General features: G+C 42.1%; 1 protein-coding gene, 1 non-coding gene and 1 pseudogene across 2 annotated transcripts in view; 1 reads left to right on the top strand and 2 right to left on the bottom strand.

The window, feature by feature from the left end:
* AK4 (adenylate kinase 4) overlaps positions 1–24,677 on the top strand; it is a 95,452-nt gene that overhangs the window by 12,999 nt on the left and 57,776 nt on the right. The gene's annotated exons all lie outside the window — the stretch shown is intronic.
* TRNAE-UUC (transfer RNA glutamic acid (anticodon UUC)) lies at positions 4,247–4,319 on the bottom strand. The gene has a single exon. It is a non-coding gene; the product is annotated as a tRNA-Glu (tRNA).
* LOC138074536 (large ribosomal subunit protein eL19-like) lies at positions 6,537–7,135 on the bottom strand (annotated as a pseudogene).

The following is a 24,677-nucleotide window of genomic DNA, read 5'->3' as shown; positions in this document are numbered from 1 at the left end:
CTAGAAATCAACTGTTTTCTATTCTAAAGCATTTTTTAATTGGCCAGTAACCTGTGACCCTGGCACTTTGTAATTCTTGTGACTTGATCATCATAACTGACATTTGCAGTGGGTCAAGCACGTGCTAGACTAGCCAATGTAGGCAGATTCTCTGTGCAGCACGCTTAGTTGCTCAGTCATGTCTGACTCTTTGCGACCCCATGGACTGTAGCCCGCCAGGCTCCTCTGTCCATGGGATTCTCCAGGCAAGAATGCTGGAGTGGGTTGCCCTGCGCTCCTCCAGGGGATCTTCCCAACCCAGGGATCAAACCCAGGTCCCGTATTACAGGCAGATTCTTTACTGTCTGAGCCACCAGGGAAGCCCATGCACGTTGTCTAGTCCACACACAAATCTGGAGCAGTTGTAAGTAATATCTCATTTTATAAATAAAGAAATGACATCAGAGAGGTTGAGCTACTTGCCTTACATCAGACAGTCAAATAGAGAAGCTAGCATTCAAACTTGAGACTGCATGGCTGGGATTTTAACTTTCCATTGTGTCCTGCTGCCTTGCAGGTGCTCCAGTAGCCAGTGAATATCTACTTCATGTCTTAGAAATGTCACATTGGGAAGGAGTGGCAGGGCATCTGCAGCTTAGCTCTCCACAAGTCCACTGAGACTGAGCACACCCTTTAATGGTGAGCTGCAGATACATGGTTTGTTGTTGTTACCACTCTGTCCCTAAAATGTTAAAAAAAAAAATTCTAAAATAGGAAACACCGACTTCCTCTTTTCTCCCATAAAAATGGGTCAAAAGAGGCCTAAAATAGAAACCATATGTATTTGTGAGTAGGCAGAAATTGTTTCTCATCATAATGGTAAGAGTTCTGGAATAATACCTGTACTTTTAAACTTATTAGTCACTTAACATGTTTCTTTGCCTGCGTTAGGTAGGGGGAGGTATGCGCAAGTGCCCTTGAGGCATTTATGGTCAAGGATTCAAGTTCGAGGTTCCATGTTACATTCTCATGAGTCATGGTGGGGTGTATGTGGGTGAAGTATTGAGGTCATGAACATCGTTGAGGGAGCATGTTATTCAGATATCACTTTCCCCCTTTCTACCGTAATGCCTTTCACACTTCAGTTAATCTCTCATAGTCTGTTTGCAGTCCCATCGTTTCTATGAAGCTTTTCCGCAGCTGTTGTAGATATATGTCATTTTCTAATCTGGAATTTCTCCCATACCCATCTGTACCTCTAACACGGCATTCATTATCACTTCCCTGTAAGATGATCCATTTCATAACTTAAGTTACAGTCTTTCACTATCTGAAGAGTAAATTCATTAGCTTTAGTTTAGCTCAACAAAAGTTTTGAAATCCTACTAGGGCAGGAGGGAACAACAACTGAGATAACTGTACACCTTATTCGTTACATAAGTACTATGAAGAAAATATAATAGTGCAGTGACAGAGTGACTGGGAAGACGACTTCAGAATGGGAAGTCAGAGGAGGCCTGTCTGAACAGATGATGTATAAGCTGAGCTCTGAACATGAGCATGGCAGCCAGGTGTGTGAAGACTTGGGCAGGGGGATGAACATGTGACAAATTGTAATATAGGAGTGAACTTTCCATCAGTGGAGAAGAGAGGAGATACGTGTCTCGGGAGCATCATGAGTGCAGAGGAGATGGCAGAAGTGGCTGGAAAGGTGTAGGGTGGCCAGAAATTAAGACTTCATTATAACTGGATGCAAGGCAACGGAGTTGTTTTATTTTATTTTATTTTTTAGCTTTACTGAGATATAGCTTTCATATAATAAAGTTTATCCTTTTAGAGGGCATAAGTCAGTGCTTTTTTTTTTATAGAGTTGTGCAACCATCATGCATGTATGCTCAGTTGTGTCTGACTCTTGGCGACCCCATGGACTGTAGCCTGCCAGGATGCTCTGTCCATGGGATTATCCGGACCAGAATACTGGAGTGGGTTGCCGTTTCCCCCTCCAGGGGATCTTTCTGACCCAGTGTCCTGCATCTTCCTGCTTTAGCAAGTGGATTCTATACCACTGAGCCACCTGGGAAGTCCTGTGCAACCACTATATAATTACAGAACATTTTCATTACCCCAGAAAGAAACCCTGGACCTATTAGCAGTCATTCCCCATTCCCCTCCTCCCTCTAGCTCCTAGTAATCACTAACCTACTTTTTGTTTATATGGATTTGCCTTTTTTGATCTTTCATATAAGTTGACTCATAATACATAATTTTCTTTTGCAGATGACTGTTTTAACTTTGCATGTTTTTCAGATTCAACTATCTGGTAATATGTGTCAGAACTTCAATTCTTCTTATTGCCAGTAATACTCTATTAGATGGCTATCCCACACTTTATTCTTTCATTCTTTGATGGACACTTGGGTCATTTCCTGCTATGAACATCAGTATACACATTTTTGTGTGGACATGTTTTCATCTCCCTTGGGTGTATACCTAGAAGTCAAATTGCTAAGTCATGTGGTAACACTATGTTTACCATTTACAGGAACTGCCAAACTATTTTCTAAAGCAGCTTCATCATTTACACATTCCCATCACCAATGAATGAGTTTTCCAATGTCTTCGTTTCCTTGTCAGGTCTTGTTATTGTCTTTTTCTTTTAGCCTCCCCAGTGGGTGTGAAGTGGTATCTCATTGTGGTTTTGAATGGCATTTCCCTAAAGAAAGGCAATGCCAAAGAATGCTTGAACTACCGCACAATTGCACTCATCTCATACGCTAATAAAGTAATGCTCAAAATTCTCCAAGCCAGGCTCAAGTTGGTTTTAGAAAAGGCAGAGGAACCAGAGATCAAATTGCCAACATCTGCTGGATCATCGAAAAAGCAAGAGAGTTCCAGAAAAACATCTATTTCTGCTTTATTGACTATGCCAAAGCCTTTGACTGTGTGGATCACAAGAAACTGTGGAAAATTCTGAAAGAGATGGGAATACCAGACCACCTGACCTGTCTCTTGACCTGTCTCTTGTGCAGGTCAGGAAGCAACAGTTAAAACTGGACATGGAACAACAGACTGGTGCCAAATAGGAAAAGGAGTACGTTAAGGCTGTATATTGTCACCCTGCTTATTTAGCTTATATGCAGAGTACATCATGAGAAACGCTGGGCTGGAAGAAGCACAAGCTGGAATCAAGATTGCCAGGAGAAATATCAATAACCTCATATATGCAGATGACATCACCCTTATGGCAGAAAGTGAAGAGGAACTCAAAAGCCTCTTGAAAGTGAAAGAGGAGTGAAAAAGTTGGCTTAAAGCTCAACATTCAGAAAACGAAGATCATGGCATGTGGTCCCATCACTTCATGGGAAATAGATGGGGAAACAGTGGAAACAGTGTCAGACTTTTTTTGGGGGGCTTCAAAATCACTGCAGATGGTGACTGCAGCCATGAGATTAAAAGACGCTTACTCATTGGAAGGAAAGTTATAACCAACCTAGATAGCATATTAAAAAGCAGAGACATTATTTGGCCAACAAAGGTCTGTCTAGTCAAGGCTATGGTTTTTCCAGTAGTCATGTATGGATGTGAGAGTTGGACTGTGAGGAAAGCTGAGCCCCGAAGAATTGATGCTTTTGAACTGTGGTGTTGGAGAAGACTCTTGAGAGTCCCTTGGACTGCAAGGAAATCCAACCAGTCCATCCTAAAGGAGACCAGTCCTGGGTGTTCGTTGGAAGGACTGATGCTGAGGCTGAAACTCCAATACTTTGGCCACCTCATGCGAAGAGCTGACTCATTGGAGAAGACCCTGATGCTGGGAGGGATTAGGGGCAGGAGGAGAAGGGGACGACAGAGGATGAGATGGCTAAATGGCATCACCGACTTGATACACATGAGTTTGGGTGAACTCTGGGAGTTGGTGATGGACAGGGAGGCCTGGCGTGCTGCGGTTCATGGGGTCGCAACGAGTCGGACACAACTGAGCGACTGAACTGAATTGAACTTAAGGATGTTCAACTAATGATGTTGAACATTTTTTTTCCCATGTCCTTTTGACCATTTGTATGTTTTCTTTGGAGAGAAATGTCTATTTAAATCCTTTGCCTGTTTTTAAGATTGGCTCATTTGTCCTTTATTGTTGAATTCTTTATATATTTTGGATGTAAGTCCCTTATTAGATATATGATTTGCATATATTGTCTCCCATTCTGTGAATTGTCTTCTTGTTTGTTTATATTTTTTTGCCCATGTTCTATGGCTTGTGGGACTTTAGTTCCCCAACCAGGGATTGAACCTGGGCCCTTGGCAGTGAAAATGCCAAGTTCTAACCACTGGTCTACTAGGGAATTCCCTGTGAATTGTCTTTTTACTCTCTTCATGGTGTCTATGGAAAGTTTTTAATTTTGATGAAGTCCAATTTATCTGTTTTTTTTTTTTCTTCTTTTACTGTTTATGTTTTTAGTGATGTGGCTAAGACACCATCACCTAATCTAAGGTGAAGCCATTGTTTTTAAATAGGAAACTGACAGTTTGATTCACATTTTTAATAGGTCATTCAGGCTGTTTGTATACTGGATTGGGTGGTTCTAAAGTGAAACTTCCAAGGTCGTTTAAGAGGTTGTTATAGTATCCACAGACAAATGGTTAGACTTTAGACTTCAGTAAGCACTTGTTAAATCAAGATATTCCAATGGCATCTTGTTATTAGGAATAAAAAAAATGGTCTCCACCTTTAAGAAATTCACAAGGTAAAACATACAGCCAATTAATTATCAGGGAGATTATACTGAATACTATAAAAAGGCATGAAAATTTTATTATAAGAACAGTGGAGGGAGTTCATTTTTTTTATCACCAGTAGCTAACACAGGCAGTGTGTAATAGTTGTTTGTTATACTTTGGGATGACAGAGTAACTGAAAGCTATGGGAGAGATGGCATTAGAGCTGGGCCTTTACAGATGGGTTAGGTACTGGCAGGTGGAAAAATGGGAGCAGGATGTTTTGTTTAACTTTTTAGTTTTTTCGTCACACCATGCAGCATGTGGGATCTTGTTTCTCTGATGGGGAATTGAACCCATATCTCCTCCATTGAAAGTGCAGAGTCTTAACCACTAGACCTCCAGGGAGGTCCTGAGAAGGGTGTTTTTGAGGGATCATGTCTGGGAGTAGGTGATTAACATTAAGGGTATTTTGATTAAAACCTAGAGTTGGGGATTATAGGCAATAGGCTGGAAATGTTCCTGGCGGGGGTGGGAGAGGGGCTGTCTGTGTAATCCCAGATGGAGTTTGTAAATAGGAAAACTATCGGGAGTGCCTTCCTCAAATTCCTTTAGTGGTGTGACTGTGACCGGTGGACTGGTGGGAAGGAAGGGCAGCTAGGGTAGTGTCACCACGGTTTAGATCATAGTGGGAAGTTTAGAAATAGTGGGAAGAAGTGTTCGGGAGAAGTTGAAGGGGTGACATTAGATGTGACTGTATGGGAATGGTGGGCAAGGGCAGATCCAATTGCAGCCCTTTGAAGTGTGAAACTTCAGCGATTGTCAGGGACAGTGGGGTCCCATTTAACAGAGGGGTGCAGTCCATACCTGTGGGAAGTTCCAGTTGACAAGAACCCTTGTGGGTTTGGCGTGGCAAGTGGCTGGCATTGAAGCTGGCCCCATGGCATGGTGGAAATACCGTTGAGGTTTGGAGTCACGCATACCTCAGGCCCAACATCTTATTGACTTTGTAAATTTGGGAAGAGTTAATGAACTTGATTTCCTCCTTTGTAAGGGCTATTTCCTCCTATTTCACAGGGCTTTGGGGAGGGTCAGAGGAGGTTATTTATGTCAAATACCTGGCAAGTAAGAGGAGTCTCTGGTTTGTTCTCCTCCTCTCTGGAGTTATATATTTTCATTTCATTTAAAATCTTCCTCAGTGAATGTGCTGCTTTGAATGGAATCAGTGACATAATCCAGTGGTGTTTGGGGGATGTGTTTGGGTGTATGTATGTGTGTGTGTATATGTTCACCACTCAACCATTCTCTGTTCTGCAGAGGTTATAAGCATTTGCTCATTGTTTTAATTGTGTTGTCCTAATTTGCTTTGAATTTGTCCTATTTCTGTTTTTTTTTTTTAATTTTAAATTTATTTATTTGGCTGAGTTGGGTCTTTGTTGCGGTACTCAGAAGCTTTTGTTGTGGTGTCTAATTGTGTGACAGGGGCTCCTGAGCTCTTGGACTAAAGTAGTTACAGCCCGCAGGCTTAGTTTCTCTGAGATGTGCTAGATCTTAGTTCCTGGACCAGGGATCAAACCCACGCCCCTTGCATTGCAAGGGCAGATTCTTAACCCCTGGACCATCAGGGAAACCCCTTGTTTCCACTCTTATCCAAACAAAGCTACTTACGTGTGTGCCTCTTTTGGAAGGCAGGGGAAATTGCTTTTTAAAAATTGTGTCATCATTAAAAGGACAGTTTTCTTTCTTTCTTTCTTTTCTTTAAAAAAAGAATAAGGTTTGTTTTTATTGAATGTGTGATTTATACAATTGCTGAGGCTACTATGTACAGAGAGAGGGGGAGAACTTTATTTCTTGGTCACTTCCTCCTTGGATAGAATCTTGATGATTTCCTCCTTCTTGGCCTGAAGCTGCTCTTCACGGTGCTTGAGGGCTTCCTCGGTCTTAGACCTGCAGGCCTTAGCCTGGTCCGCCAGAAGCTTCTCGCGGGCCTTGTCTGCCTTCAGCTTGTATATTCCCTGGATATATATCCAGCTAGAGGATATAATCCACTTGTTTTTGAACGCGTTACCCTTCACCTCCAGGTACAGGCTGTGATACACGTGGTGGTCAGTCTTCCTAGATTCATGGTATCTTCTGAGCAGCCAGCGCAGCTCTCATCCTCTACTTCCAGGTTACCTTTTCACGCATTCGAGCACTGGCAGTACCCTTTCACTTATCTATGCCCATATGCCTGCCCTTCCAGCGAGCCAGGGTGTTTTTCCACCATTGAGTCCAAGAAGTCATAGGCTTCCAGGTGATCAGACCATCTTTGATTGGCTTCCGGATCTGCTGATGGGAATTGGCCTTGGCGATTTCTTTAGTCTCCTTGGGGTCCAACCAGACCGTTTTGCCACAGCAGGGGGACCCTGGAGGCAAGCCTCTTCTGCAGCCTGAGCATACTCATGGCTGTGGCCACAGCAGTGAAAGGAAAAGGAATTTTCTTAACTTTACCTCTTTATCTGATAGGTTAGATTTTCTCAAGGTCTTTTAATAAACAGAGTAGCTGACATAACTGAAATTCAACTTTTGCTTTGCATGGTTTTCCTAAATTTTAACATAGCTGCTTCTGTATTTTTCTTCTACATGACCCCTATAGGTCTTGGTAAAAATAGCCAATGTAGTTTGTAGGAGAGCTATAAAATATTGATTGCATGTATGAGTAGTTTCCCAGTTTTCTTAAATGGTAACTATAAATAGCATCTCAGGACATAATTTAATTTTTCAAAGAGGGAGATTGACTTTCAACTTGCATTACTTCATTGGCTTAGCTTTTTTAAAAAAATCAAGAATGCAGCTTGGAATAAGATGAAAGTGCAAAACCTTTTCATTGAACTCAGTTTTGTTTCAGTTTTCTAGGGTTCTTAGGAGCTAAACACTATGCATAACAATGACTGTGTTAAGTTTAATTATTTGTTCCATTTCTTAACATCTTAGAATTGGAAAGGATTTTAAGTCCTTCTGTCCAAGTGGCCATTCTGTGTTAGATCCCTTCTACAGCAGCTGACAGCCAACTTGCCTCCTCTGGAGGCAGGCTCTTTCATTGCTGGACAGGTCTAATTGTTGGAAGATTTTTTTTCTCCCCTCATACTGAGATGAAAGCCAACTCCTTGAAACTGTCATCCATAAACTGTCATCCACTTATCCAACTTCAGTCTTTTGTTGTCACATAAATTAAATTCACTAGCTCTTCAGATAATTGAAAATAGTTGCTAGGCACCACTTCTCTGACTTAAGTTGTCTTTTTTTTTTCCCTCAAGAAAAATAGCCCTTGTTTCCCCAGCCATTCTTCCCATGATATCATTTCTAGGTTCTTTTGCAGCCTGATTTCACTATGGCCCTTTTAATCTGCAGTGGTCATCCCTCCTGACAGCTAGCTAAATGTGGCAGGATCATTGCACCTAAGTTACCAGAAAGCCAGGTTCACCTCTTGGTGGATGTTGAGCCAGTAGACACAACCAAGCCAAAGTACGGTAGAATGAAGGACTTATTATTACTTGCAGCAAGTACTTTGTGATCTTTCTCAAGGCAGCATACACAAACAGCAAAATCAGCGAAGTTTAAGCTAAGGCTACATGCATATTCATGAAGGGGCTTGAGCCAGGAGAGTTCAGCCTAGAATTGGGGCAAAGGTCAACAATCTAAGTCTTGGTTGATTGAAGTCTGGAGGGCAGCATCCTTATCCTGTCTTCCACCTGGGTTGGGGTCTTAGTTCCTACAGAACTCAAAGATATATTATTATATGTATCCTTTGAGGAGTAACTAGGACTCTTACTTTATCACTGAACTGTTTGACTGCCTTTTCTCTATTCCAGCATTCATTTGTTCCCTTAAGATCATTATTATTGAGACCTGTTCAAGGGCAAGCATCCTGATCAGGGTTAGATCACAAAATGTCTTAGGCCAAAATGAGTTCTCTCATGTCAAGAAAGCCATTCCTGGTTCTCTTTCTCCAGGGACCTCCTACCGTATCTGCTTACAGTTATAGTGGATTTACTTCTATGTTCTACTTCCTAAGTGAATACATTATTTGGGAGTATTTCTGAACGTTGTCCTGCAATGCAGTGTAGCTCATGTAGCCTCATAAAGCTGACAGTATTTGAAGACTAGTGCAAAGACATAAGTTCAGACACCAGCTACTCCAGATGATTCAGCTCTGTAGTGCTGTCCTTGAGTGAGCATTCAGAGATCTTGCTTTCTTGGTTCCCTCTGAGAATTAGGGACAAATTAGAAAGATTCCAGGAGAAATTCCGGATGGAATTAATCAGCCTAAATATTGCAGGACACAGATCAGCAATGAAAAACTCATGACTGAATTTACCCAGATTGTCATTAATTATAGCTTATTTGGATTGTTCCCCACATATTATTTTATGAAACCCAGGATTGTAGTGACTTAGGGTACCAAAGGAGAGATGAGGCCAAATCAATTGAAAAATCTGAGTTTGGAGCAAAGTTTTATTGCAGGGTCAAGCAAGCACAGTGGCTTATGCTCAAAACCCCATGAACTCCCTGATGGCTTTTGCGGAAGAGTTTCTATAGATAAAATTTGGGGTGAGGGCTACAGGATGTGTGACTTTTCTTCTGATTTATTGGTGGTGAGGTAACAGAGTGGTTCTCCAAAATTACCACCCCTCACCTGGGTAGAGCCTTAGTTCCTACAGAAGAACTCAAACATACTCTTAATGTATTCCCTTGAGGAACCAGGATGCTGCTTTAATCGCTGTACTAAGTTTCTTATTTGTTCCTCCTTTGTTTCTGCATCCCTTATGTCCCTGATTGGTAGCTGTTTGAATTTGCCCTTTAGATCTCTGGGAATATTTAGGAAGGAGGCTGAAGCCTTTATCCTTTAAATAAGAAATGGAGGTGACTTCACTGGGCTTCCCTTGTGGCTCAGCTGTAAAGAATCTGCCTGCAATGCAGGAGACCTGGGTTCAATCCCTGGGTTGGTAAGATCCCCTGGAAAAGGGAAAGGCTACCCACTCCAGTTTTCTGGCCTGGAGAATTCCATGGACTGTATAGTTCATGGGGTCAGAAAGAGTTGGACATGACTCAGTGACTTTCATTGGTTTAGTGGCTAAGACTCTGGGCTCCCAATGCAGGGTGCCCAGGTTTGATCCCTGGTCAGGGAACTAGATCCCACATGCTGCAACTAAAGATCCCACAGGATGCAATGGAGATCAAAGATCCTGTGTGCTGCAACTAACCAAATAAATAAATAAAAGAAATAGGGGACCCAGAAAGACTTTGTGTCCAGCGGGGCCCCACAGGATCCTGATCAGTTTCACCCATGCCAGGTACTTTAGTGATGCAAAGCTCTGAGAGTTGCCTTTAATAAGAGTTTGTGCTATGACCCACATAGCTGGGTTTGGAGTCTGACTTGGCCATGAACTGTAGGAATTTGGGCAAAGCATCAATGGCTAACCTTTTTGTGTTTATTCATTTATAAATGAGAGTCATGATAGAGCTGTCTCATCAAGTTTCCTTGTGTGAAATAAGTTAATATGTTTTGGCAGGGCTGAGGCTAAGTTTAAAAGAGCGAGCAAGGCACCCTCCTTAAGTAAAAAATTTAAAGGGCTGCCAAAAAAATCAGTCATCAAGATAAATAGTTTAATGGAGTAAAATAAGCCAAAAGTCAATATTTTAAAAATTGTTGTTTTAAAGATTTGTTTTTGTTTATTAATGGCTGGTGCTGGATCTTCGTTGCTGCACGTGGGCTTTCTTTAGTTGCAGCGAGCAGGGGGCTACTCTCCAGCTGTGGTGCTCAGGCTTCTCACTGCAGTGGCTTCTCTTGTTGTGGAGCATGGGCTGTAGGGCTCGTGGCCTTCAGTAGTTTCGGCACGTGGGCTCAGTAGTTGTGGCTTCCAGGCTCTGGAGCGCAGGCTCAATAGTTGTGTTGCACAGGCCCAGTTGCTCCTTGTCATGTGGGCTCCTCCTGGATCAGGGACTGAACCTGTGACCCCCTGTATTGGCAGGCAAGTTCTTCACCATTGAGCTACCAGGCAAGTGCCAAAATACCAACGTTTTAAATAGAGACCAAATCTGAAAGGACTGAGATTGGGGTGAAGTGAGTGAGTTGTACAATTGCAGGATAGGATCCTGTCTTTATTTAAAATTTTCATAATTTTTCATCACGGATTTTTTTTGCCTTGAGAAATGAAATATTTCCTGCCGTATCAGTAAACAAAGGATGTCATAGTCCTCAGCAATTGCAGACACCATGGATGGTGAGCTGGTGAGCCCTGTGGAACTCGGGAAGAAAAGAATATCTGCCATTTAGCAGCCATCAGACTGTAGCCGCTCCCTATGTTGAGCCCTGAAGAAACAGGATGTGACAACACAGGATACAGGCCCCAGATATCGTATCCTTCATATCAAAGGAATGATTTCAGTGAGCCAGGACTTTTGTATTTTTCTGTACATATAAAAGTGCAAAATTCCTTTACTTGGGATATCTTTAATTTCTTTAATCAATGATAATCATTTGATGTTCATACTACCTGCCCTTTCTCGTAAAACTCTACCTGGCTCCTCCCCTCACCTCCTTAGTGGTTCTCCAGGGTTACTTGAGATGCTGTCTCCTAGACTTGAAATACTAAAAATTCTCTTAACTTTTAAGTTGTGAATATCTTTTAAATCCATGGCCTTAATTTTGATACTTTAAAACATTGGATAATATTTTAAAGTATTATTTATCTTGGTTACTAGAGCTTGTTTTCTTTTATATCCTCTCCAATTTTTGGCCCAAAGTGAGTGCCTCACTAATCTCACCCCGGTTGCAGACAGATGTGTTGTGTGTTGTTTGTAGTTATCACAGGATGTTAGTCTTGTGAAGGAAATGCGTTCCAAAAGCCTCATGTAAGGATTTCTTTCCCCAGCATAGATGTTTCTGTTAGGTTATCTCAGAGTGCCAGTCCAAATCTCATCAAGGTCAGCTTTAGGTTTTGAAATGTCGTGTTTCAAATGCTGCTAAAGTTCACAGCCAGATAATTAAAAATGCATGTACTGAGCTTATGTCTAGAGGAATCTAGCCAAACCAAATAGCACTGCAGCATTGCTTCTCCTCGATGGTAGGGATTGTGAAAGATGGACACAGATGGTGGCTGAGCAGGAGCTGGAACTACTGTTAGTTGGCAAGAGATCTTCTAAGTGACAGAAGCCAGGCCACACTGGGGATTAGGAAGCAGTGTTTCTAGAAGTTAAATTATGATCATAGAATCTTTCTTTAATTCTGGTTCTTCTCCAGTTTGCCTTTAGTTATACAGACCTGATTATAAGCATGTCTTGGAAATCTTTTTCATAGTTAATGACCAGTGAAAGGCAAAAAAAAAAAAAAAAAAAAAGCTACAGAATCCGATGTTTTAAAGCTTTCTTCTTGAAAGTCCAGGTGTTGCACAGGCAAGGCAGGTTGTTAGGGCATTGCTCTGTTGCAGTGGTCGTTCCCCTTTCCTTCATTCCTTTCTTCTACAGATTCATCCAGTGTTGCTTTTTGGACAAAGTAAGAGACAGAGTCCTTCTTAAAAGGTGGTCCAGTGGTTAAGAATCTGCCCGCCTATGTAGGGGACATAGGTTTGATCCCTGATCTGGGAAGATTCCACATGCCTCAACTACTGTGCCCAAGTGCCCTTGAGCCCGTGCTCTGCAACAAGAGAAGCCAGTGAAGTGAGAAGCCTGAGGAGTAGTGCCACCTGCTGCAACTAGAGAAAGCCCATGCACAGCAACGAAGACCTCGTGTACCTCCCCCTCAAAAAAGTCACAGAAACGGGATGTTGTTGATGCTTTGCATAAAATATGTCAAGCTAAATAAACTAGTAATCACCATAGCAGTTGTCATTGGCTTTCATTAGGTTTAAATTTACCTGCAGTTTTTATCATTTTGTTTTTAGATTCTAAAAAGGTGGAATCCAATTGTTGTAGTAGAATGAATTAAAAACGTAACTTCATTTTGTTGACTGTTGCCAGACAATGCTGCCTTGCCATGGCAAGGTGGGTCTACTGCCTGAATTTGATCATTTATAGAGACTCCAGGTGTTTTTTGGCTTAGTGTTAAAAAAAAGAAAAAAAGAACGGGAAATTCTTGTCTCGAGTGTATGTCACCTTCTTTGTACCAGTTTTTAGAGAACAGCTGTGGCAGCTGCTAAACTATACATGTCTGCTTTGTTTTCCTTCTTTCATTTAGCAGGTGGAAAAAGTGTGAAAGTTTAAAATTGAGTGTAAAATTGTATATCTGGTGGAGCATTCAAATTTCATGTATATGCATATCTAGCAGAAAAAGATGTAGAGACTTGAGTGTAGAATAAGTGTAGAGGTTGAAATCACTAGTATACTACTGGTACTTTGATTTATAAGGGGGACATCCTCAGATATCCAGGAACTCTTCTTGAAATAGAGGCAGCTCTGGGAATAATTATCTTAGCCTGAAAGCCAACCCTTGCTTTAATGTGCAAAGTTTAATGTTTCCTGTTGGGTAATTTATCAGCTCGTTTTCTAATTAGTTAGTGAGGTAAGACTTCTAGAGTCAGAGGATGATATCCAATGCTTTCTTTTCTTGATTACTTCTGCTTTTGGGCAAGTTCAGACTGAGTTCTAAACGGATTTGCAAACCACAAATCCTGGTTGTTAGCGTTGAGTCATTGTGATGGGTGACCTGGGAGTGACTGTGACACGCTGTCACAGTCAGGGTGATGGGTGACACTGGGGAACAGTCTGTGGCAGTTGACCAGTACTCCGGCATTATCTGTTGAATTTGGAAGACTCAGCTTCCCATCCTGTGTGCTTGATAGCTCAGTTGGTAAAGAATCCACCTGCAATGCCGGAGACCCCGGTTCAATCCCTGGGTTGGGAAGATCCGCTGGAGAAGGGAAAGGCTACCCACTCCAGCATTCTGGCCTAGAGAATTCCATGGGCTGTATAGTTCATGGAGTTGCAAAGAGTCAGACACGACTGAGTGACTTTCACTTTTAGATTCCCATCACCTGCTTAGTGGGTACACAGCACTTCACTCCACCATCTACAGTTCTGACCATTTTCTAATCACTCTTTTTTTTAAGATTAGACTTGGTTTATTTGAAAAAAAAAATTTATCTGGCTGCAGCACGTTTTAGTTGCAGCAGGGATCTTCTGTCTTCTTTGTAGCATGCAGGATCTTTAGTTGCAGCATGTGAACCCTTAGTTGGAGCATATGGGATCTAGGTCCCTGACCAGGGATTGAACCCGGGTCCCCTGAATTGGTAGCATGATGTCTTGGCCACTGGACTGCCAGGGAAGTCCCAATATTTCATTCTTTTCAATGGCTTAGTAGTATTCTCTGTGTGTGTGTGTGTGTGTGTGTGTATGTATCACTCACATTTTCTTTATCCATTCATCTACTGATGGACGTTTAGGTTGTTTCCATATCTTGGCTATTGAACTCCAGTGAACATTGTTGTTGTCTAGTGGCTGAGTCATCTCCTACCTATTTTGCAACCCCATGGACTGTAGCCTGACAGCCTTCTCTGTCCATGGCATTTTTCAGGCAAGAATACTGGGAGTGGGTTGCTATTTCCTTCTCCAGGGGATCTTCTCAACCCAGGGATCAAACCCGCGTATCTTGTGTCTCTTGCATTGGCAGGCAGATTGTTTACCACCGAGCCCACTGGGAAGTCCCACAGTGTACAAAAAGCTACATAAATCTTTTCAAGTTGGTGTTTTCATTTTCTTTGGATAAATACCCTGAGTGGAGTTGCTGGATCATATGGTAATTCTTTTTTTTTTAAATTTTATTTATTTATTTTTGGCTGTGCTGAGTCTTCATTGCTGAGCAGTGGCCTTCTCTAGTTGGGTAAGTGGGCGCTACTCTATAGTTGCAGTGTATGGGCTTCTCCTTGTGTTGGCTTCTCTTGTTGTGGAGCATGGAATTAGCTGCTCTGTGGCATGCAGAATCTTCCCAGACCAGGTTTTGAACCTGTGTTCCCTGCATTAGCAGATGGATTCTCTACCACTGGACCACCCAGGGAAGCCCCAGGTGATTCTATTTTTGATTTTTTGCAGAACCTCTCTACTGTTTTTTATATGGTTGCCCTCTGGTATTATTATTGTTGTCCTTGCTGGTGTTAAAGGATGATGGCATGTCAGCCTTCTCAGTGGACCATATACCCCACTGGGAGCCCTAGAGGAAAAAAGAGGTACCATCGGCTATTTCCCTCCTCTTCTTTTCCTTTGTTTGCAGGACTGTCTGCTACCAGCCCTGGGAGGCTGGTGAACGTGTACATCTTCAGTGTTCTTGGAGTAGTTCTCCATCAGAGTATTGCCAGAAAGCTATGGCAGAGGGAGGGAGATGAGGGAGAGAGAGAGGACCCTTCCCCCCCACCCCCACCGTGGGCAGCAGTAGCAATCCATCCTGTTTGAGCAGATGGCTCTGGAGGAAACAGCAGCTTCTCTTGTGCAGATCTGCAGCCAAGATCCTGCACAGAGAGGCAGCTGACAAGGTGCCTGGCACAGCCAGATCCATATCCAGGCCTTCTGCAATGGGAAGGAATTCCTTTTATCTTGCTTTAAAAGTGAAAATCCCCTCTGTCCTCTGCATGGGGCTAATAGTTGGGTTGTGGTCAGGTCACAAGGGAGGGAGAGAAAATCTAGAGAGCTTGTGAGATATAAAGTATGATCCTGCTCCTTGGGGCTGGAAGTGTCTGTATCGTGGATGCCAAGGCAGACTTGCGGCACTTGAGCTTGAAGAGATGGCTGAACACTGTGGGTCTAAAACTCAGCCTTGATTTTGGCAAACCTTACAGATTACTTGCCTTTTCCCATTTGTTCCCTTGCCCAGATTCTGTTGCCTTCATCCCAGTCTGCTTTTTTCTCCTGCTGCTTATGTAAGGCGGCATGTGGTCCTTCACCAGATGTTCACGGTGCGTCTATAAATGCATGTGTTCCTATTCTGGGCCAAGAAAATATTCCAAAATTTTTTTGGCTTAATGAAATTTACAGTATCTTTTTCCTTTCATGATTTATTTAAAAGTCTTAAAATGAAGTCACTGTGCAGTTTTCTTCTTTGAATCGGTATGTTGGTGGGGGGGGTCACATAATTAACCTGCTGATGGGATGAGAAAGCTTAAAGATATTCTTTGTGCTTAGACATTCGATCACCTTCTTTCTTAGTAATGCAAGCCCCTCCCCTACCCAAAGTCGTGGCTTTTGTCCATGCATATTTTTATCTTGACTATTATAGAAAACACACCCACTGCCAACACATTTCTGGACCTAGGGTACAAAATTAGACTAAGTGAATGTAAATATCCAGTCTGGCTAGAGAGGTAAAAAGAAAAGAGGCCAAACAAAGCATTTGCCCTTATTCCCAGGCACATGGGTCAGGCCTGAGTTCTGGTCCAGACCCTACTTGTCATGTCTAGAATGGGTATAGTGGTCAACACCTTAGCGGTGCGTGAAGGCAGGGAGACTCTCCTTCGTCTCACCTGTCCTCACTTTAGAAGTAGAGTCTAGGTGGGTGAAAGGATCCTGCTGTGGTTTCAGATGTGCTAAGCAGCCTGAAAGCCCAAGTCAAAAGCCAGGAATACTTATACCTGCACTCATCTCACATGCTAGCCAAGTAATGCTCAAAATTCTCTAAGCCAGGCCTCAATAGTACACGAACCCAGAACTACCAGATGTTCAAAATGGATTTAGAAAAGGCAGAGGAACCAGAGATCAAATTGACAACATCCATTGGATCATAGAAAAGCAAGAGAGTTCCAGAAAATTCTGCTTCATTGACTATGCTAAAGCCTTTGATTGTGTGGATCACAACAAACTGGAAAATTCTGAAAGAGATGGGAATACCAGACCACCTTACCTGTCTCCTGAGAAATCTGTATGCAGGTCAAGAAGCAATAGTTAGAACCTGACATCGAACAATGGACTGCTTCCAAATTGGGAAAGGAGTACGTAAAGGCTGTATATTGTCACCGTTCTTGTTTAACTTATATGCAGAGTACATCATGCAAAATGCTGGGCTGTGTGAAGCACAAGCTGGAATCAAGATTGCTGGATGAAATATCAACCTCAGATATGCAGATGACACCACCTTTATGGCAGAAAGCGAAGAGGAACTAAAGAGCCTCTTGATAAAAGTGAAAGAGGAGAGTGAAAAAGCTGGCTTAAAACTCAACATTCAAAAAACGAAGGTCATGGCATCCAGTCCCATCACTTAGATGGGAAAACAAGGGAAACAGTGTCAGACTTTATTTTTTTGGACTCCAAAATCACTGCAGATGGTGATTGCAGCCATGAAATTAAGATACTTGCTCCTTGGAAGAAAAGCTATGATCAACCTAGACAGCATATTATAGAGCAGAGACATTACTTTGCAGATAGAGGTCCATCTAGTCAAAGCTACGGTTTTTCCAGTAGTCATGTATGTGCATGTGAGAGTTGGACCATAGAGAAAGAAGGCTGAGTGCAGAAGAACTGATGCTTTTGAACTGTGGTGTTGGAGAAGACTCTTGAGAGTCCCTTGGACTGCAGGGAGATCAATCCAATCAATCCTAAGGGAAATCAACTCTGAACATTCACTGGAAGGACTGACGCTGAAGCTCTAATACTTTGGCCACCTGATGTGAAGAACTGACTAAGTGGAAAAGACCCTGATAATGGGAAAGACTGAAGGCAGGAGGAGAAGGGGACGATAGACGATGAGATGGTTGAATGGCATCACTGACTCAATGGACATGAGTTTGAGCAAGCTCCAGGAGTTGGTGATGGACAGGGAAGCCTCGCATGCTGCAGTCCTTGGGGTCGCAAAGAGTTGGACACGACTGAGTGAATGAGCTGAACTGAGGTATACAAAATTGAAATTCTGCCTCTGAGATTACAGAGGAAGAAGAGTTCACCTCCCTCACACAAATGAGAAAACTTGGGGCTGCAATCAGTGAAGGACATTGATGTGTTCAGGCCATGGGCAGTGACTTGGAGACAAACTTAAAAGAGTCAAGACTCCAGATTCCCACTCTTGTGGTAATTCATTGTATCATGTTGGCTCTTTGCTTCATTATGAAGCCAGTTCTGTGTTTTTAAAAGGATATATTGTCCCTTGATTAAAAATATAGATATAGTAATAAATCAACTGAATGATCTCATTTAAATGTGGAATCTAAGAAACAAACAAAACAAACAAACCTTGAGCTCATAGATACAAAGAACAGATTGGTGATTGCCAGAGGTGGGGGTTTAGCCTATCAAAAAGTCCAAACTAAAGTATGAGAGCCCTTGGGATGCACATATAGTGTGGTGGTTATATTTAATAATATTTTATTATGTATTTGAAAATTGCCAAGAGAATAGATCTTTTTTTTCCCCCTCAAAAGTAATTATTTGTTTATTGGATTTCTGTTTTATCTTCTTTTTTTTGGGTCATGTTTTGCAGCATGTGGAATTTTAGTTACCAACCAGGGATTGAACCCATGCCCCCAGCACTGAGAACACAGAGTCTTAACCACTGGACTACCAGGGAGGTCCCTTCTTTTCTATTTTGAATATAGAAATATTTATGTGTGTACATACTAATGAGAATAGATCTTAAAGATTCTCTTCATAAGAAAAAAGTTTGTGACTATGTATGTTGACAGAAGTTAACTGGGTTTATTGTGGCAATCATTTCTCAATATATACGAATATCAAATCATTATGTTGTAGACCAGAAACTAATGTTATATGAGTTAGAGCTCAATAGAAAAAAAGAAATCACACTATAAATTCTTTGATTTTAATCTCAGAATTAGTGGTAAAGAGAAACATTTGTACTTTATATTTGGGTTCAAATCTAAAAAGAAGAAATAATTTTTTTGCTATTAACCTCCTTTTAACCTTGGGAGTAGCGATTGATCATATATATCACAAGTAATTTTCAAATATTTATTCAAACGATTTTCACCACAATTTCTTTTGGTTAAAACACCAATAATAATAATAATGACCTTGTGCTGTGCTAAGTTGCAGCCTGCCAGGTTCCTCTGTCCATGAGATTCTTCAGGCAAGAATACTGGAGTGGTTTGCCATGCCCTCTCCAAGAGATCTTCCCAACCCAGGGACTGAACCCATGTCTCCTGCGGCTTCCACTTTCTAGGCAGATTCTTATTGCTGAGCCACCGGGGAAGCCCCAGTAATGACATGATGAGCTAAACATTTTATCCTGAGACTAAATGGCAGAGGAAAGGTTTTGAAGACAGGAGTGCCTTGTGTGAAGTTAGGAGAGATGTGGTCAGTGGTCAGTGATTTGATCCCAGGGGGAGCTTAGTCTGATGATGTCCAAAGGAACAAAGAGTGGATTGAATAAAGTCTTTATAGTTTCAAAATTTTGCGTTGTTTTACATTAAATAGGTTATATATTTATTTCTGGTACCTTTTTTTTTTTTTTTTTCCTTGCTGTGTTGCTTGTGCAATCTTAGTTCCCTGACCAGGGACTGAACCCGAGGCCTCAGCAATCAAAGTGTGGAGTCCTTACCACCAAACCACCAGGGAATTTCCTCTGGTCTTATTTAGTCTTGGTTTACAGTTCCTAATATCTTGTGATTTATCAGGAAACCACTGGGTAAAACCTAACTTGTGACACATAGACACCCAGAAGAGGAGATAGCTCAGAGAGGCAGCAGGTTTTTGACAGTGGAGCCTAGTACAAACTCTGACTTGGGGTGGCTTCCAAGCAAGCACCTGCATGTTAGTTTGGAAATGATAAGTTGTTTCCTTAACACTAAACTCTCCGCTTATTCTGTTAGATAATATTTTGGAGTTGCACTCTCAGAATCTTTAAGAGGTGACTCATGCACCTCTTGTGGGTGTTGGAGAATGTCAGGTGGCTTCAGGAGGGGCAGGCATCCACTTGTAGGAACAGATCCTTTCTTGTGAAGAGCTCCAGTTTGGGATCCAAAGACAACCTATGGTGACTATCTTTCTGCACCAGCCTGAATAGACTGAAGCAATTGTCATGAGACCCATTAACAAACTACACTGTGTCCATTTATAATGGTTTGCTTATTAATCCAGTAATTTATTTTACTCAATTATTCAAGGCTTGCCAAAGAATTAGAAAAGATAATATTTAAAGAAAATATTTCTCTACATAATTCTTACTGTGATTAAGAATGTCTTTCTAAGCCTTAATTGCCTTAAAGTGTTGACTTTGTCAGGACTGCTGAACAATATGATATAAGATATTGTGTGTGTAGTGATAATAAAGTTCATCTAATTTGTAGGACCTTAGTGGTGGAAGGATGGAGATTTTAAAGATAGGTTAGCTCTTGATCTCAAGTAGAGTGGCTCTTGCTGTTGTTAAGTCCCTAAATTATGTCCGACTCTGAGATCCCATGGACCGTAACCTGCTAAGCTCCTCTGCCCATGACATTTTTCCAGGTGAGAATACTGGAGAGGGTTACCATTTCCTTCTCCAGGGTATCTTCCCAACCCAAGGATTGAACCTGCGTCTCCTGCATTGCCAGGCAAATTGTTTACTACTGAGCTACCTGGGAATCCCATAATGTGTGGCCTCAATGGGATTATAATCTGGTGTGGAGGATTTCTGAACAGCTGCCATTGAACACAATGAACGGCGTGCAGGTAGATGTGCAACCACATAAAGTGCTTCGGGCTGTGAAACTGCATAGGGAGTGGGAGGGTACTTGGCTGGGGAGTGCTGGGGGTGGGCTTACAGTCCAGCTTGGGTTCTGTCCACCGAGCTCTGTTCCCTGGTTTACAGCTAAGCCAGCTTTGAGAAATGGGCATCTTCCAAAGGCAATATCTTTTTTTCTAATGTCTGAAGACACATCATGTACTAGCTTCAGCCCAGGTGCTGGTGGAGTACAGGAGAGAGGATTACTCCTTTGAAGGGAGTAGTAAATACATGGCTGTGAGGTGGCTGGTACATGAAGTCCTTGGAAGGTGATCCTTCCAGGCAACCTCTGTCAGCCCTTGAAAGCCCAGTTCTAGGGAGGCAAGTGTTCTGGGACCTAAGGTCAGAGGGCGGTGACCACCTGTGTGTCCCCGTGTGTCTCAGGCACGTGTCTGCCAGTGCTGTCTTTCTCTCCTGTCTCGCCCTTTCCCCCCTGAGTCTGTGGACCGCTCGAGGGAAGAGACCTTGAGGGAAGGATTTGTGTGGGAGGTCAAGTTTGAGGAATAGTTCCAGGTGGATCAGAAAGATTTTGATTACCATCCTCAGGAGTTTCCACATTATCCTGTAGGCCAGGGAGTGCATTCTTAGTGTTGGAGGAGGAGGCGACTTGTGCCAACTATGTTTTCTTTTTTTTTTGGAAAGCCTCTCTGAGAGTTGTGTAGACATGAATCAGAGGAGAGAAGGGGCCATGTGGAGAGTTTGGAGGTATAGGGTTGCAGGGTGCTTAAGAGCTTGGTAGGAAGCAGCTGCACAGAAAGGGTTGCTGTAAGTTTTTATTTAGTTGAAGACATGTATTTCCCACAAGGCATACTATCACCATTAATGCATATATATACTACACACACACAGACACACACATACACTTCCCAGGTACCTCTAGTGGTAAGGAACCTGCCTGCCTAATGCAGGAGACATAAGAGGCATGGTTCGATCCCTGGGTCAGGAAGATCCCTTGGAGGAGGGCATGGCAACCAACTTCAGTATTCTTGCCTGGAGAATCCCACGGACAGAGGAACTGGCAGGCTATAGTCCATAGGGACTCAAAGAGTCAGACATGACTGAAGTGACTTAGCATGCATGCATATATGACAGAAATGTATGTTCCTGTCCCTTTTGTTAGAGATTTGCTTCACCCTTCCAGGAGAATGTACTCTAACATCCAAAGTGCCATTATTCAAGGAAATACTCTCAAACACTGGAGAGACAGTATAGTAATGTGGTTAAGGAAATGGAGACTACTTGAGTTTGATTCCTGGCTCTGTTACTTATTATTAGCTGAGTTACTTTCGGAGAATTACTTACTCTTTCTGTATTTCAGTTTACTTGCTTGTGAAATGGGGAAAATACTAGCATCGACCTCATAGATATTTGTGAGGATTAAATGGGTTCGTATGTATTAACTGCTTAGGAGAACACCTGGCATATAGGAACATATATTGATTATCTCTGTGTCCTTGAATGAAATTTGCAAAGTGGCATTATTCCAATTCCTTTATACATACGTATTAATCACATACAATTTTTAGCACATTCCTATGTGGTAATATTTCCATTTTATAGATGAAGAAGTGGATGTACAAACATGCAAAGTGATCAAGTTGTAAAACCTTTAAGTGGGGTTGCCAGAATGTGAACCAAGGCAGTCTAGTGTTAAAGTACATGTTCTTGACTGTGACATTAGGTTCAGAATTGCCTTCATAGCTACAAATAGCAAGTGTCAGGGCGTGATTTAAAACCACTGTCTTTTTGGTGTGAAGGGAGGGAAAGCCTGGCTTTGAGCAAGACCACTTGACAGATGGATCCTGGACATCTGAAATGAGTCATTTAAATGCCTAAGTTTCTTAAATTCAGAAGTTTCTCCCGTAATTTCTGCCTCCTCAGACTTTGATATCAATTTCTTAACCAAACTTTTTTCTTATTTTAAAAAAGCTTATTTTACTATTAGGAGAAGTTTATCAAAGTGGTATCAAGGATAAACAGTTCATAGAATAAAGTTTTTCTTTATCTTATTTTTTCCAAGTAACCACTTCAGTACCAAAATGTTCTTCCAAGTGAGTGGGCAGGGGATAAAGAACTTGTTTGCAGAATCACAAAGCTATAGTTCATTTCTGAATATTCCTTGTAGTGTGCCCTGACCTGCTTCTTGAGAAACCAGTATGCAGGTCAGGAAGCAACAGTTAGAATTGGACATGGAACAACAGACTGGTTCCAAATAGGAAAAGGAGTACGTCAAGGCTGTATATTGTCACCCTGTTTATTTAATTTATATGCAGAGTACATCATGAGAAACACTGGGCTGGATGAAGCACTAGCTGGAGTCAGGATTGCTGAGAGAAATATCAATAACCTCAGATATGCAGATGACACCACCCTTATGGCAGAAAGTGAAGAAGAACTAAAGAGCCTCTTGATGAAAGTGAAAGAGGAGAGTGAAAAAGTTGGCTTAAAGCTCAACATTCAGAAAACGAAGATCATGGCATCTGATCCCATCACTTCATGGGAAATAGATGGGGAAACAGTGGGAACAGTGTCAGACTTTATTTTTGGGGGGTCCAAAATCACTGCAGATGGGACTGCAGCCATGAAATTAAAAGACACTTACTCCTTGGAAGGAAAGTTATGACCAACCTAGACAGTATATTAAAAAGCAGAGACGTTACTTTGTCAACTAAGGTCCGTAAGGCTATGGTTTTTCCAGTGGTCATGTATGGATGTGAGAGTTGGACTATAAAGAAAGCTGAGTGCATAATTGATCCTTTTGAACTGTGGTGTTGGAGAAGACTTTTGAGAGTCCCTTGGACTGCAAGGCAATCCAACCAGTCCATCCTAAAGGAGATTAGTCCTGGGTATTCATTGGAAGGACTGCTGTTGCAGCTGAAACTCCAATACTTTGGCCACCTCATGCGAAGAGCTGACTCATTTGAAAAGACCCTGATGTTGGGAAAGATTGAGGGCAGGAGGGGAAGGGGACGACAGAGGATGAGATGGTTGGATGGCATCACTAACTCAATGGACATGAGTTTGGGTGAAATCCTGCCGGGGTCCAGCCCCAGTGGATCCAGGGAATTCGAAGTGGGGACAGCGTTGGCGAGGAGAACTTATTTATTTATTAATATAGAAATATAAGATTAGATTAGGAAGAAATAATGTAGTAGGAAAATTAAGTGGAGAAAGAAGGCTGAATAACTTGGCTTACGGGGAAGGCCAATAAAGTTCCAGACAAGGAGCTTGCACTATCTACGTTGGGCCACCGGCGCCCACTTGAATATCTAAGGGTGCCCCTCCTTAGGCTCCCTTTCGCGCAGGTCTTAAAAGCCGGGACAAGTAAGTAGACTTAGTGAGCCGCCCCGCTCCAGATGGGAATTCAGCTTGAAATTAGAGTAAAGAGGGGAGACAGGGGAAACCAGTCCAGCGACTGGCTCCGTCCTCTATTGTTCAGAAGGCCTTTTATACTTTTGATAAAACATGGAGATCAATGGGTAACACAAAGTTATGCAGTGTTAGCAGTCTAGACTCTTATTAAAACCAGGCTTTTTTCTCTGCATACGTAATTGTATGCACAAGTCTTAGGTGATTTACATCATCTTCTGGCCTAAAGGACCAATTAACATTTTACAGCCTTTTTTCAGATAAGGGTTTGTCAACCAGAAGACTTATTTGTGTTGATCTTCCCAAAGTCTGGTGCCATTATCAGAAAGCACTAAATAAAGTTACATTCTTACATAGCAAGGACACAAGAGGAGTGCAGTGATATATAACAAAGAGAAAAGTAATTAACTCAAAAGTCTAGTGTTGCTAACATCAAAACTACTATAGATCTTTTTCCATATCCCATTTACATTGATTAACATCCTCCCAGGTGCCTAAAAGATAAAGAATATGGAGGCCTGGCAGCAGTCATTGAGTCAACAGTGAAAACCCTCTACCAATATGATTTTTAACTCTTTAGAAAAGGCTCTGTATCTTTAAGATGCTTTTAAGCTTTGTGCCTCTCGTGGTTGGGGGGCTGTAAGCAATTCACAAGCTGTAAGAGGTCTGGGGGAACCTGTTAGGCAAGCTAGAGAGCTATCAGAGGGGTTTTAAGCTGAAACATCCCTTTCAAAATGCAGAAGACTAAAGCCCTGATTTGACTTTTTCCAGATAATATAGAAGAGTGGAAAAGCAGGCAGATTCTTATTTTTTGTGGGGGTGGATGCTCAGGAAATTCCAGGGGGAAAACCTGAGGTCTGATTAGCCTTGCCATCAGAGCTCTGCCACATGACCTTGTCACGGGTGGAATTCCTCACGCTGGCTCCCGGCAAAATCCGGCAATTGG

The sequence above is a fragment of the Capricornis sumatraensis genome, chromosome 2 (assembly GCF_032405125.1).
Source record: "Capricornis sumatraensis isolate serow.1 chromosome 2, serow.2, whole genome shotgun sequence".
Taxonomy (NCBI): Eukaryota; Metazoa; Chordata; class Mammalia; order Artiodactyla; family Bovidae; genus Capricornis; species Capricornis sumatraensis.
This window is presented reverse-complemented; position numbering and strand designations above follow the sequence as displayed.